The following is a 17,064-nucleotide window of genomic DNA, read 5'->3' as shown; positions in this document are numbered from 1 at the left end:
TTCACGATGTCTGGCAAATACAGGGGGCCACATACTGAACTATCGTTCTTTTCATCAAGCCAGCCATCTGATATATAAACAATGGATCTTTAATAATGACATAAACAATGTTTAAACAAATACTTTAGTCTCACTTGCTTTGCTCTAACAACTGACATGATGTTCAAACTTTGCTGATATTCATTTTCTGGACGGCGTAACATAGGCCTAGTGCACTTAGGCTCCTCCTCTTTTGTCCCCTTTGTAGCAAGTACACGGTCCGACAAGAACGGGCAAGAACTGCTTAACAGCTATGTTTTAACTTCGTCTAAAGATATAGATTGGTCACCTGGATCCATGGTTAATTCATAATGTGTTTATAATGATAAGATTCATATAAAAATGTTCTATAAAACGATATCAAAGAATCAGGAAATACGACGACAATAATGTTTACATCGTAACCAGAACGAGGCTACGATTTTTAACCGTAAAAGAATTTCGGGGGGCCGCTTACATCATCAATTAGCGAAGTGTTGATTCGTCTATTGTTTCGAGTTTTAAATGGTAAAAGAATATAAAATAGTATAAAATAAAGAATCTGACACCATTTTGTTTCCGTCTGTCTGTGTAACATTATAACTAGTGTGTATACCTGTTAGTGAGACATAAAACAGGATTACCACTGTGTATACCTGATAGGGTAGACATCAAACAGGATTACTAGTGTGTATACCTGATAGCGAGACATCAAACAGGATTACTAGTGTGTATACCCGATAGGGGACATCAAACACGATTACTAGTGTGTATACCTGATAGGGAGATATCAAACAGGATTACTAGTATGTATACCTTATAGGGTAGACATCAAACATGATTACTAATGAGTATAACTGTTAGTGAGACATCAAACAGGATTACTAGTGTGTATACCCGATAAGGGACATCAAACACGATTACTAGTGTGTATACCTGATAGGGAGATATCAAACATGATTACTAGTGTGTTTACCTGATAGGGAGATATTAAACATGATTACTAGTGTGTTGACCTGATAGGGTAGACATCAAACAGGATTACTAGTATGTATACCTTATAGGGTAGACGTCAAACATGATTACTAATGAGTATAACTGTTAGTGAGACATCAAACAGGATTACTAGTGTGTATACCTGATAGGGGCATCAAACAGGATTACTAGTGTGTATACCTGATAGGGGAGACATCAAACAGGATTACTAGTGTGTATACCTGATAGGGAGATATCAAACATGATTACTAGTGTGTTTACCTGATAGGGTAGACATCAAACAGGATTACTAGTGTGTATACCTGATAGGGTAGACGTCCAACATGATTACTAGTGTGTATACCTGATAGGGTAGACATCAAACAGGATTACTAGTGTGTATACCTGTAAGTGATACATCAAACAGGATTACTAGTGGGTATACCTGATAGGGTAGACATCAAGTAGGATTACTAGTGTGTATAACTGAAAGGGGTGACATCAAACAGGATTACTAATGTGTATACCTGATAGGGTAGACATCAAACAGGATTACTAGTATGTATACCTGATAGGGTAGACATCAAGCAGGATTACTAGTGTGTATAACTGATAGGGGAGACATCAAACAGATTTACTAGTGTGTATACCTGATAGCGGGGACATAACACAGGATAACTAGTGTGAATACCTGATAGGGGAGACATCAAACAGGATATACCTGTAAGTGATACATCAAACAGGATTACTAGTATGTATACCTGATAGGGTAGACATCAAGTAGGATAACTAGTGTGTATAACTGATAGGGGTGACATCAAACAGGATTACTAATGTGTATACCTGATAGGGGTGACAACAGACATGATAAACAGTGTGTATACCTGATAAGGGAGACATCAAACATGATTACTACTGTGTATACCTTATAGGGTAGAAATCAAACACGATTACTAGTGTGTATAACTGATAGGGGAGACATCAAATAGGATTACTAGTGTGTATACCTGATAGGGGAGACACCAAACATGATTACTAGTGTGTATACCTGATAGGGGACAACATCAAACATGATTACTTGTATGTATATCTGGCAGTGGACATCAAACAGATTTACTAGTGTGTATACCTGATAGCGGGGACATAACACAGGATAACTAGTGTGAATACCTGATAGGGGAGACATCAAACAGGATTTCTTGTGTGTATACCTGATAGGGGAGACATCAAACATGATTACTAGTTTGCATACCTGATAGGGGAGACATCAAACAGATTTATTAGTGTGTATACCTGATGGCGGGGACATAACACAAGATAACTAGTGTGAATACCTGATAGGGGAGACATCAAACATGATTACTAGTGTGTATACCTGATAGGGGAGACATCAAACATGATTTCTAGTGTGTATACCTGACGGGGTAGACATCAAACACAATTACTAGTGTGCATACCTGTTAGTGAGACATCAAACATGATTACTAGTGTGTATACCTGATAGGGGACATCAAACACGATTACTAGTGTGTATACCTGATGGGGTAGACATCAAACAGGATTACTAGTGTGTATACCTGATAGGGGACATCAAACACGATTTCTAGTGTGTATACCTGATAGGGGGCATCAAACAGGATTGCTAGTGTGTATTCCTGATAGGGGAGACATCAAACAGGATGACTAGTTTGCATACCTTATAGGATAGACGTCAAACATGATTACTAGTGTGCAAACATGATAGGGGAGAAATCAAACAGGATTACTAGTGTGCATACCTGATAGGGACATCAAACATGATTACTAGTTTGCATACCTGATAGGGGACATCAAGCACGATTACTAGTGTGTATACCTGGTAGGGGAGACATCAAACAGGATGACTAGTTTGCATACCTTATAGGGGACATCAAACAGGATTTCTAGTGTGTATACCTGATAGGGGAGACATCAAACAGGATTACTAGTTTGCATACCTTATAGGGTAGACGTCAAACATGATTACTAGTGTGCAAACCTGATAGGGGAGACATCAAACAGATTTCCTAGTGTGTATACCTGATAGGGGAGACATCAAATACATCAAACAGGATTACTAGTTCGCATACCTTATAGGGTAGACGTCAAACATGATAGGGTAGACATCAAACAGGCTTCCTAGTATGTATACCTTATAGGGTAGACGTCAAACATGATTACTAATGAGTATACCTGTAACTGATACATCAAACAGGATTACTAGTGGGTATACCTGATAGGGGACATCAAACAGGATTACTAGTGTGTATACCTGATAGGGGAGACATAAAACATGATTACTAGTGTGTATACCTGATAGAGGACATCAAACAGGATTACTAGTGTGTATACCTGATAGGGGAGACATCAAACAGGATTACTAGTATGTATACCTTATAGGGTAGACGTCAAACATGATTACTAATGAGTATGCCTGTAACTGATACATCAAACAGGATTACTAGTGGGGATACCTGATAGGGGACATCAAACAGGATTACTAGTGTGTATACCCTATAGTGAGACATCCAACAGGGTTACTAGTGTGTATACCTGATAGGGGACATCAAACATGATTACTAGTGTGTATACCTGATAGTGAGACATCAAACATCATTACTAGTGGGTATACCTGATAGGGGACATCAAGCAGGATTACTAGTGTGTATACCTGATAGTGGATACATCAAACAGGATTACTAGTGTGTATACCTGATAGGGGCATCAAACAGGATTACTAGTGTGTATACCTGATAGGGGCATCAAACAGGATTACTAGTGTGTATACCTGATAGGGGCATCAAACAGGATTACTAGTGTGTATACCTGATAGGGGCATCAAACAGGATTACTAGTGTGTATACCTGTAAGTGATACATCAAACAGTATTACTAGTGGGTAAACCTGATAGGGGACATCAAACAGGATAAGTAGTGTGTATAACTGATAGGGGAGACATTGGGTATACCTGATAGGGGACATCAAACAGGATAACAAGTGTGTATAACTGATAGGGGAGACATCAAACAAGATTACTAGTTTGCATACACAGGATTACTAGTGAGTATACCTGATAGGGCTAATGAGTATAACTGTTAGTGAGACATCAAACAGGATTACTAGTGTGTATATCTGTAAGTGATACATCAAACAGGATTACTAGTGGGTATCCCTGATAGGGGACATCAAACAGGATTACTAGTGTGTATACCTTATAGGGGACATCAAACATGATTACTAGTGTGTATACCTTAGAGGGTAGAAATCAAACACGATTACTAGTGTTTATACCTTATAGGGTAGAAATCAAACACGATTACTAGTGTGTATACTTGATAGGGGAGACATCAAACAGGATTACTAGTTTGTATACCTGATAGGGGAGACATCAAACAAGATTACTAGTTTGCATACCTGATAGATAGGGTAGACATCAAACAGGATTATTAGTGTGAATACCTTATAGGGTAGACGTCAAACATGATTACTAATGAGTATAACTGTTAGTGAGACATCAAACAGGATTACTAGTGTGTATATCTGTAAGTGATACATCAAACAGGATTACTAGTGGGTAAACCTGATAGGGGACATCAAACAGGATAAGTAGTGTGTATAACTGATAGGGGAGACATTGGGTATACCTGATAGGGGACATCAAACAGGATAACTAGTGTGTATAACTGATAGGGGAGACATCAAACAAGATTACTAGTTTGCATACCTGATAGATAGGGTAGACATCAAACAGGATTATTAGTGTGAATACCTTATAGGGTAGACGTCAAACATGATTACTAGTTTGAATACCTGATAGGGGAGACATCAAACACGATTACTAGTGTGTATACCTGATAGGGAAACATCAAACAGGATTACTAGTGTGTATACCTTATAGGGGACATCAAACAGGATTACTAGTTTGTATACCTGATAGGGGAGACATCAAACATGATTACTAGCGTGTATACCTGATAGGGGAGGCATCAAACAGGATTACTAGTGTGTATGCCTTATAGCGGACATCAAACTGGATTACTAGTTTATATATCTGATAGGGGAGACATAAAACATGTTTACTAGTTTGCATACCTGACAGGGTAGACATCAAACAGGATTACTAGTGCGTATACCTGTAAGTGATACATCAAACCGGATGACTAGTGGGTATACCTGATAGGGGACATCAAGCAGGATTACTAGTGTGTATACCTGATAGTGGATACATCAAACAGGATTACTAGTGTGTATACCTTATAGGGGACATCAAACATGATTACTAGTGTGTATGCCTGATAGGGGAGACATCAAACAGGATTACTAGTGCGTATACCTGTAAGTGATACATCAAACCGGATGACTAGTGGGTATACCTGATAGGGGACATCAAACAGGATTACTAGTGTGTATACCTGATAGTGGATACATCAAACAGGATTACTAGTGTGTATACCTGAAAGGGGAGACATCAAACATGATTACTAGTGTGTATCCCTTATAGGGTAGAAATCAAACACGATTACTAGTGTTTATACCTTATAGGGTAGAAATCAAACACGATTACTAGTGTGTATCTGATAGGGTAGACGTCCAACATGATTACTAGTGTGTATACCTGATAGGGAAGACATCAAACAGGATTACTAGTGTGTATACCTGAAAGGGGAGACATCAAACATGATTACTAGTGTGTATCCCTTATAGGGTAGAAATCAAACACGATTACTAGTGTTGATACCTTATAGGGTAGAAATCAAACACGATTACTAGTGTGTATACTTGATAGGGGAGACATCAAACAGGATTACTAGTGTGTATCCCCTATAGTGAGACATCCAACAGGGTTACTAGTGTGTAAACCTGATAGGGGACATCAAACATGATTACTAGTGTGTATACCTGATAGAGGACATCAAACAGGATTACTAGTGTGTATACCTTATAGGGGACATCAAACAGGATAACTAGTTTGTATACCTGATAGGGGAGACATCAAACATGATTACTAGCGTGTATACCTGATAGGGGAGGCATCAAACAGGATTACTAGTGTATAATAGGGGACAGAAAACACGATTGCTAGTGTGTATACCAGATAGAGGACATCAAACAGGATAACTAGCGTGTATACCAGATATGGTAGACATCAAACAGGATTACTAGTGTGTATATCTGTAAGTGATACATCAAACAGGATTACTAGTGGGTATCCCTGATAGGGGACATCAAACAGGATTACTAGTGTGTATACCCTATAGTGAGACATCCAACAGGGTCACTAGTGTGTATACCTGATAGGGGACATCAAACATGATTACTGGTGTGTATACCTGATAGGGGAGACATCAAACATGATTACTAGCGAGTATACCTCATAGGGGAGACATCAAACAGGATTACTAGTATGTATACCTGATAGGGTAGACATCAAGTAGGATTACTAGTGTGAATAACTGATAGGGGTGACATCAAACAGGATTACTAATGTGTATACCTGATAGGGTAGACATCAAACACGATTACTAGTGTGTATACCTGATAGGGAAACATCAAACAGGATTACTAGTGTGTATACCTTATAGGGGACATCAAACAGGATAACTAGTTTGTATACCTGATAGGGGAGACATCAAACAAGATTACTAGTTTGCATACACAGGATTACTAGTGAGTATACCTGATAGGGCTAATGAGTATAACTGTTAGTGAGACATCAAACAGGATTACTAGTGAGTATACCTGATAGGGGAGACATCAAACAGGATTACTAGTGTGTATGCCTTATAGCGGACATCAAACTGGATTACTAGTTTGTATATCTGATAGGGGAGACATAAAACATGTTTACTAGTTTGCATACCTGATAGGGTAGACATCAAACAGGATTACTAGTGCGTATACCTGTAAGTGATACATCAAACAGGATGACTAGTGGGTAACCTAATAGGGGAAACATCAAACATGATTACTAGTGTGTATACCTTATAGTGGACATCAAACAGGATTACTAGTTTGTATACCTGATAGGGGAGACATCAAACAAGATTACTAGTTTGCATACCTGATAGGGAGACATCAAACACGATTACTAGTGTGTATACCTGATAGGGCACATAACACAGGATAACTAGTGTGCATACCTGTTAATGAGACATCAAACATGATTACTAGTGTGTATACCTGATAGGGGACACATCAAACATGATTACTAGTGTGTATATCTGATAGTGAGACATCAAACAGGATCACTAGTGTGTATACCTGATAGTGAAACATCAAACAGGATAACTAGTTGTATACCTGATAGAGGAGACATCAAGCATGATTACTAGTGTGTATACCTGATAGTGAGACATCAAACATGATTACTAGTGTGTATACTTGATAGGGGACATCAAACAGGGTTACTAGTGTGTATACCTGATAGGGGACATCAAACACGATTACTAGTGTGTATACCTGACAGGGTAGACATCAAACATGATTACTAGTGTGTATACCTGATAAGGGACATCAAACAGGATTACTAGTGTGTATACCTGATAGGGGAGACATCAAACAGGATTACTACTGTGTATACCTGATAGGAAGACATCAAACACGATTACTAGTGTGTATACCTAATAGGGCACATAACACAGGATAACTAGTGTGCATACCTGTTAATGAGACATCAAACATGATAACTAGTGTGTATACCTGATAGGGGACATCAAACAGGATTGCTAGTGTGTATACCTGATAGGGGAGACATCAAACATGATTACTAGTGTGTATACCTGATAGTGATACATCAAACAGGATTACTAGTGTGTATACCTGATAGGGGACATCAAACAGGATAACTAGTTGTATACCTGATAGAGGAGACATCAAACATGATTACTAGTGTGTATACCTGATAGTGAGACATCAAACATCATTACTAGTGGGTATACCTGATAGGGGACATCAAACAGGATTACTAGTGTGTATACCCGATAGGGTAGACATCAAACATGATTACTAGTGTTTATACCTGATAGGGTAGACATCAAACATGATTACCAGTGTTTATACCTGATAGGGGACAACATCAAACATGATTACTTGTGTGTATACCTGATAGGGGACAATATCAAACAGGATTACTAGTGTGTATACCTGATAGGGTAGACATCAAACAGGATTACTAGTGTGTTTACCTGATAGGGTAGACATCAAGTAGGATTACTAGTGTGTATACCTGATAGGGAGACATCAAACACGATTACTATTGTGTATACCTGATAGGGAGACATCAAACACGATTACTAGTGTGTATACCTGATAGGGGAGACATCAAACAGGATAACTAGTGTGCATACCTGATAGGGGAGACATCAAACATGATCACTAGTGTGCATACCTGTTAATGAGACATCAAAAACATGATTACTAGTGTGTATACCTGATGGGGTAGACATCAAACATGATTACTAGTGTGTTTACCTGATAGTGAGACATCAAACAGGATGACTAGTGTGTATACCTGATAGGGAGACATCAAACACGATTACTAGTGTGTATACCTGATAGGGAGACATCAAACAGGATTACTAGTGTGCATACCTGATAGGGTAGACATCAAACATGATTACTAGTGTGTTTACCTGAAAGTGAGACATCAAACAGGATCACTAGCGTGTATACCTGATAGGGAGACATCAAACACGATTACTAGTGTGTATACCTGATAGGGGGGACATCAAACAGGATTACTAGTGTGTATACCCGATAGGGGAGACATCAAACAGGATTACTAGTGTGTATACCTGATAGTGGGACGTCAAACAGGATTACTAGTGTGTATACCTGATAGTGAGACGTCAGACAGGATTACTAGTGTGTATACCTGATAGGGGATATTTAGATATAATTACTTGTGTAGCAGCTGTGACACATTAGCAGCAAGATTGCAGCGATAACACATTTTAGCCCTACAGGAGTTACAGACCATTAACACCTGGCGACAATAGCCGAGATATTATTGTGTAAGTGATTTAGTGAGAGGGACACACAGAGGACAGGTATAGACAGAGAATGTGTGGTGACATGAATGGCTATGTGCATTTGTTTACATGTGATACAATATAGGCAGACACAGCACAGTCATGGGTATGTAGCGAATGTTGATCGCCCTACAATTATGATACAATATCGGGTTAATACACGCGAACCAGTATAGTATTACATCGTCATCATTTGCGGAGGCAAATTCTACGAGAGATGAACGTAACTCACAAACAGGTGACTCTAAATTACTAGATTAATATAAAAGAGTTTAAACCGAGTCTGGATGATATCGCATGTAAACTATGACTACTAGTTGATGATGTATAACGTAGTTAATACGTACGCTGTATCCCCCAGTGGTTGTTGACAGCCACGCCGTACTTACCTAGAAGTGTAAAGTGAATGTAACCTCGTTTGACGCCCGCCCAATGCCATCACTTATTGATGTCTACTTTCAGTAGCACCACGGACTTAAATATAATTCCGTGGTAGCACGGAGCCTTTAAAAGGTGACGTAGACGTCTCGAGGTCTGCCATCCATAACCGATCACCTGCTACCCTTCATAGCAGTCACCCATGCGCGATGGGCGCCACATAGCTTTAAAGCCCATTCCCGTATACAGAGCGATTTCTATACATTTCCTTTCGTGTTTTTTATAACAACACTTCAATACCATATATTAATATCACAAAGTCAGGACACGATGTAACACTGACGGGCCTGTTTAACGCTGCAGACACTACTAGGACGCTATTACCTTTCCAGTCTTGTTCCAGTCAGTACACCAAAGTGTTAATGTTACTGATGCATGCATAGATGTATACACATTTATTACACAATCCTGCTTAGGTTATTGATGCATGCATATTGTACACATAAAGTACACATAAAGTACACAAAATACATATATGTTATACATTAATCCGCTAACGTTATTGGGGGAGTAGTTATATACACATATAACACAGTATTTGTCAATGTAATTAAAGGTTTTTTTATGTCAATATACATATTACAGCCCACATTATTACTGCCACAGTGATAATATTGACAGGGCCTGGATCGTTCATCGGATCTCTCCCTACTAAAAAGGGCAATACAATGTTATTACTGTCACCGTTTAAATAGTGTGACTTCAGTAGGACAGACAGGACATGGGTTTACTAACATAGACTTGTACATGTTTTCTCTGTAAATAGTGTGACTTCAGGGGGACAGACAGGACTTGGGGTTACTAACATAGACTTGTACATGCTTTCTCTGTAAATAGTGGGACTTCAGTAGGACAGACACGACATGGGTTTACTAACATAGACTTGTTCATGTTTTCTCTGTAAATAGTCTGACTTCAGTAGGACAGACAGGACATGGGTTTACTAACATAGACTTGTACATTTTTTCTCTGTAAATAGGGTGACTTCAGTAGGACAGTCAGGACATGGGTTTACTAACATAGACTTGTACATGCTTTCTCTGTAAATAGTGTGACTTCCGTAGGACAGACAGGCCTTGGGTTTACTAACATAGACTTGTACATGTTTTCTCTGTAAATTAAATATGCGTTCATGTACCTGGCATTAAGTGTCTGCGTATATGGTGATAACTCAAGTACCCTGTATGTTCCCCAGGAAAGAAGCCGACAAATATTTACTAATGGCGACCAAAATCCGGCCATAATACGGAAATCTGATGAGAAAATAACCAGAGGCAAAAAGGAACAACAAATACAGGCACAATGAACCATTACATTAGTTGGTTGTGTTTTTAAGTGTTTTTTTTAGTTTTATATCGACCTGGTAACGCTATAAAGATAACATCATCGACATAGGTCATTGTCAGTCCACTGTGAAGATTGACGTGCTGCGGAGAGAGGGAGAGGGAGGGAGCCGAGAAAGAGGACTTAAATAGAAGTAAACGCTATAATTAATCAAAGGCCGAAACACATCTGTATGTCACCATTAATAATGAATAAGGTGAAATATTATTAATAATAGGACTAAAAAAAACGAAAATATGCCCTCCTCCCCCGCCCTCGACACATACGACACCCAACCCTGTGAGGTGGATTTCTTTTTAAATAAAAAAAACATCATACCCTGCATCTTGAAATATATAAGCAACGGGAAGAAGGAAGTTGATCTACTATTGACTTACCTCATATGGAATCGGTAGCAGATTACTGTTCGTCAACACATGTCCACAACTCATGATCATTTGTTATACTTCATTGATCGCTATGTATATATTAATAATTGCCACGTCCGTCCCTGACCCCCAGACTCACGTGTCTACCTACCTGGCTGTACGTGTATAGTTTAAATACACTGCAGATTTCTATAGATATTTTTACATGACGTATAAAGTATACCACGCCGTAGCCTTTAGTAGCGACACGTCTACCGCCACAAATCACCTAAAACCCTGTGTAATAATGCTTAATCAGTGACGCGGAGCTCGGAAAGGTGTCCAGCTTACCGATGTATCTCAGTCGTTCACGGGACGGCTGTTTTGTGGTACGTCAGTAGGAAGTTTAGCTATCTATAGGTATACAGGGATACCGGATACAAACATGTTTTACTACGACATAATGTATGCTCCGAGCCTGAGATAGGGAAATATATACTATCAGCTATTACGCTCTGTAATGAGTTATTGGCGATATACAAATGTAGTACCTCATTACCTGACACTGTTATCAGACAGACGCTTGCTACAAAATTACACTCTACATATAGTCAAGTAAAGTTAATTTTGTTTATTATAGTGTCATATATCACAATTATATCGTACATGTATATAGTTACACAGTATAAAAACATATAGTTTTAATATTAACTTTATTTATTTTACAACAATTATGAAACAAGTTATGTCAACTTATCTTAATCTATACTTAGCATATAGTTACTTAGCAGGGATCAATCATCTTAACGAAAACATATATAGACATAATATCATAATATTGTTAAGAACAGTTTTGATATACTGTTATATATATACTATTAATCAGTAAGGGGAAATTTCTTTCTGACACAAATCGGGTGAAATCATAATTTGTTTATGCGACAAAAGAATAACAGGTATTTTATTTCATTTACGTAAAATGTGACAATAAACTGGACAAAGTACTGGGTTTTTTTTATTGAGTATTTACATACAAGTCTCAGAAGCCAATATAATAATTACCAACGGTGTATATAAGGCTTCAACCGGCAAAAGGTAAAATGAAGTTATTAGTAAAGTATAACGTGTATGATTATCCAGCTACAGTACTAACAGGAAGCTCAACACAGCTAGATAAAAACGGATCAACACCACTTCAAATCTCAAGTGCCTCATGCTTAAAATATCATAAAAACTGCCAGCTAACATACCACATGCATCACAGAATATTAACATCCTACGTCCTGACAATGGTGTTGCTACGACACCAGTTCGACTAGAACGGAAGTACATCTGAATGACTAGCACTAGAAACCAAGTGTTAGACACTCGAGTGTGTCATGGTGTCGGCTTCACGTCCATTACACCTCCTGTCCATTGTGTATGTATAATTACAAACACATACAGCCACTGCTAGTGATTGATCTGATGGGCACGACGTGTACATGTAGAAATATCATTACAGGCCAATGTATTAATACTGTTTCGAGTTTTATTCGAACTTTAGGCCATTGGCCCATCAGTATACAATACATATAATACACAAATCATGGACAATGTACAGAGAATGAAGACAATCATACCATTAGAATACCCTTAATTTGTTTGCCTCATAGATGAATTTTCCTAGTATACACAATTCTTTAATATTATGGACACTCAATATCTGAACGACTTTAAACACATGTTTTTTTCCAAAAATATCTTTTGATGNACCTTCCAACTTCTACAGCCAAAGAATGTGTAGATGTACGGATTCGAGTTAAACAAATACGATATTTCATTGGTATATATTTTATGAGGTAAAATTGTAATGATTCTCCAAAACTATGATATTTTTATACAATAAACATTTTGGAGAGTTTTCCATTGAGGCCTTCAGGGATTGTATGCCTTGATCAAAAATTCTTTGTTTTATCAATGGTAATAATACATTTTGCTGATAAATACATGGATTTAACCAAACATCACTAAGACCTAGATTATGTAATTCATCTCTTACTGCTTTAGCCCAGTTGAAATCATTTTACTACAACATTGTAATACAAATCTATAGGAAGTGGATATGATAAAATTTTAAGATTTTAAGATCTTAAAAATAATACGCTATAATTTAACCTTTCCGAAAGACTGGATCGTCTCCAAAGGGGAAAGTTGTTATACAGTTCACTTCAGCAGTAAGTGAACATTTTAATGAGAAAATTGTCTTACAGTTCACTTCAGCAGTCAGTGAACATTTTAATGAGAAAATTGTCTTACAGTTCACTTCAGCAGTCAGTGAAAGTTTTAATGGGAACATTGTTCTACAGTTCACTTCAGCAGTCACTGAAAGTTTTAATGGGAAAATTGTCTTACAGTTCACTTCAGCAGTAAGTGAACATTTTGAAAAAGCTTTTTTTTATATATATTTTACTACAGCATAAAGTGAGCGTTTAAATGGGAAAGTAAAAGTGTTATACATATCACTACAGCAGCTAGTGAACACTTTAATGGGGAGTTTGCTACACATTTCATTATATTAGTTAGTAAACAATTAAATTGGAAGATCTTCATATTATCGCCAACATTTGTTATTGGTGCCTTGACGACAAATATCTTTCATAAAGTTTTCTAAAGCACCACAAATACAAGATAAAAAGCTAGAAAAAGACTTTGCCAAAAACCAGCCTTGATCTTTCCCTTTCTAGAGTAGCTTCCATGATTTCTCAACATACAGAAGCAGTTGATTTGGTATTCAAGAAGTTGTTCCCCCTTTCATGACTCCCAAGGTAGATGTCGACTAATGACGGATAAACATACAACACAGAGTTTTATGGACGCCATCATGATTTCATTAGGAAAACTGTTCTTTCTTTGTGTGATATGAAGGTCAACGTATTTGATTATGGTTATTTGTTTACCTTTTTGTTTTGGTGTCATTGTCTCAGTTCTTGCTATGAGAAAGTGGCAAAACTTCAGTTTCAAGAGTAGACGCCTACCCTTCCGTAACATCTGGTCTTATTCTCCTTGTAGTTTTTCAATGATTACCGTGCCAGTCTTTCTTTTTGTTCGTTGTTGCCCTAATTTTAGCGATTTTGAGTCCGAATCAGGGTTTTGTTGAAAATTTGATATTGTCTTGTTGCTTTTTTCAACCAATCTTCACATGTTTTGTTAATTGTTGTTATATATCTTTTCATCTCAATTGTAAACAGCTTATGAATACTTTTTGTAATATTATTGTCAAATTATTTCAAAACTTTAATATTTATAGTAATTATCAAAATATTAAATCGAGTTTGCACATAATTTGAGAATGTAAACAAATTCCATCTTTGTATCACATATTAGAGTACAATATTGCTTTTGCCAATCTTTATGCATGTAGTGTATTGATATAAAATCTAGTGTTATACAGTGTACGGAATATTGGAATCGAATACATATTGGCCTTGCCCTTCTAATGAACGTCTTTAACTACAGTGTAATGCAATCTCGTACATAATATTCGTCTCCCGTTTCATATCGAGCCTTTCAATCGATTTTCTATTTTAGTTCATGTCTATCCTATATCATCCATGTGTTATATAAATTCTATGTATATATGTACTGTATGTAATGACATCCCTATGAGCCTCAAGGCTTAACACTAATAAACAATACAATACATTATGTACCTGGTATACCCCGAGAACAACCACATACGAGTTCCCTATTGATTATCTGTTCACGGATCAAATAACCCAGGGAATTTCTATAGCCCTACCCCGCATTTCATTTATAAAATTTCTCTCTGTATTTTTCTGTATTATAATTATTTACGCACAGGATTTCATTGGCGTGTTGGGTTTCCGGTTATTACATTTATCAACAGGTTTCCCATGTTCCATCTCATAAATCTAATTCAGAATAGTAAAGGTTGGACTCAGTATTGACAGGTGGTCTATATTTATCCTTGGACTAAGTACTGACAGGTGATCTATATTTATCCTTGTACTTAGTATTGACAGGTGATCTATATTTGTCCTTGGACTTAGTATTGACAGGTGATCTATATTTATCCTTGGACTTAGTATTGACAGGTGGTCTATATTTATCAATGGACTTAGTATTGACAGGTGATCTATATTTATCCGTGGACTTGGTATTGACAGGTGATTTATATTTATCCTTGGACTTAGTATTGACGGGTGATCTATATTTATCATTGGACTTCGTATTGACAGGTGATCTATGGTTATCCTTGGGCTTAGTATTGACAGGTGGTCTATATTTATCCTTGGACTAAGTACTGACAGGTGATCTATATTTATCCTTGTACTTAGTATTGACAGGTGATCTATATTTATCCGTGGACTTGGTATTGACAGGTGATTTATATTTATCCTTGGACTTAGTATTGACGGGGGATCTATATTTATCATTGGACTTAGTATTGACAGGTTATCTATGGTTATCCTTGGACTTAGTATTGACAGGTGATTTATATTTATCCTTGGACTTAGCATTGACGGGTGATCTATATTTATCATTGGACTTCGTATTGACAGGTGATCTATGGTTATCCTTGGGCTTAGTATTGACAGGTGGTCTATATTTATCCTTGGACTAAGTACTGACAGGTGATCTATATTTATCCTTGTACTTAGTATTGACAGGTGATCTATATTTATCCGTGGACTTGGTATTGACAGGTGATTTATATTTATCCTTGGACTTAGCATTGACGGGTGATCTATATTTATCATTGGACTTAGTATTGACAGGTGAGCTATATTTATCCTTGGACTTAGTATTAACAGGCGATCTATATTTATCCTTGGACTTAGTATTGACAGGTGATTTATATTTATCCTTGGACTTAGTATTGACGGGGGATCTATATTTATCATTGGACTTAGTATTGACAGGTGGTCTATATTTAACATTGGACTTAGTATTGACAGGTGATCTATGGGTATCCTTGGACTTAGTATTGACAGGTGGTCTATATTTAACATTGGACTTAGTATTGACAGGTGATCTATATTTATCATTGGACTTAGTATTGACAGGTGATCTATGGTTATCCTTGGACTTAGTATTGACAGGTGGTCTATATTTATCATTGGACTTAGTATTGACAGGTGATCTATATTTATCCTAGGACTTAGTATTAACAGGTGATCTATATTTATCCTTGGACTTAGTATTGACAGGTGATCTATATTTATCCTTGGACTGAGTATTGACAGGTGTTCTATATTTATCCTTGGACTTAGTATTGACAGGTGATCTATATTTATCCTTCGTCATTGTTACATTCCGGTCGGTGTATTTTTCGTGTTTTATATCGGAGAGTTGTTGGTAATACAAATTAGGAGGTGTTCGATCATCTCAGCACGGTTAGCTTAACGTCACGTTAATATAACACTGGGACGTCTACACCCAGTTTATTTTTTGGTGTTTATCATTATAAATCTCAGGACATCTATCTTCTTCTTGTCGGTTTTGACAAATATGAAAATATTGATTTAAACCTCACTTGTTTGGATGCGTCATAGCGTGTATGAAGCCTAGCACAGTCTCGTTGGTTGATGTTTGTGGAGCCTAGTACAGTCTCGTTGGTTGATGTTTATGAAGCGTAGCACAGTCTCGTTGGTTGATGTTTATGAAGCCTAGCACAGTCTCGTTTGTTGATGTTAATGAAGCCTAGCACAGTCTCGTTGGTTGATGTTGATGAAGCCTAGCACAGTCTCGTTGGTTGATGTGTTTGGAGCCTAGCACAGTCTCGTTGGTTGATGTTGATGAAGCCTAGCACAGTCTCGTTGGTTGATGTTGATGAAGCCTAGCACAGTCTCGTTGGTTGATTTTTATGAAGCCTAGTACAGTCTCGTGGG

The 17,064-nt window shown here is 37.4% G+C and overlaps 1 protein-coding gene across 6 annotated transcripts in view; it reads right to left on the bottom strand.

The window, feature by feature from the left end:
* LOC110452045 (phosphatidylserine synthase 2-like) overlaps positions 1-11,614 on the bottom strand; it is a 33,167-nt gene extending 21,553 nt beyond the window's left edge. Inside the window, exon 1 of one of the 6 annotated variants that reach the window (XM_021500311.1) lies at positions 11,522-11,614. The gene's annotated coding sequence lies outside the window, so the exon portion shown is untranslated. The other 5 variants (XM_021500316.1, XM_021500310.1, XM_021500315.1 and 2 more) reach the window with 5 other exon arrangements.
* Positions 11,615-17,064: the final 5,450 nt, after the last annotated feature.

Source organism: Mizuhopecten yessoensis, unplaced genomic scaffold, assembly GCF_002113885.1.
Source record: "Mizuhopecten yessoensis strain PY_sf001 unplaced genomic scaffold, ASM211388v2 scaffold6363, whole genome shotgun sequence".
Lineage (NCBI taxonomy): Eukaryota > Metazoa > Mollusca > Bivalvia > Pectinida > Pectinidae > Mizuhopecten > Mizuhopecten yessoensis.
Note: the sequence above shows the minus strand (reverse complement) of the source record. Positions and strands in the feature narration are given on the sequence as shown.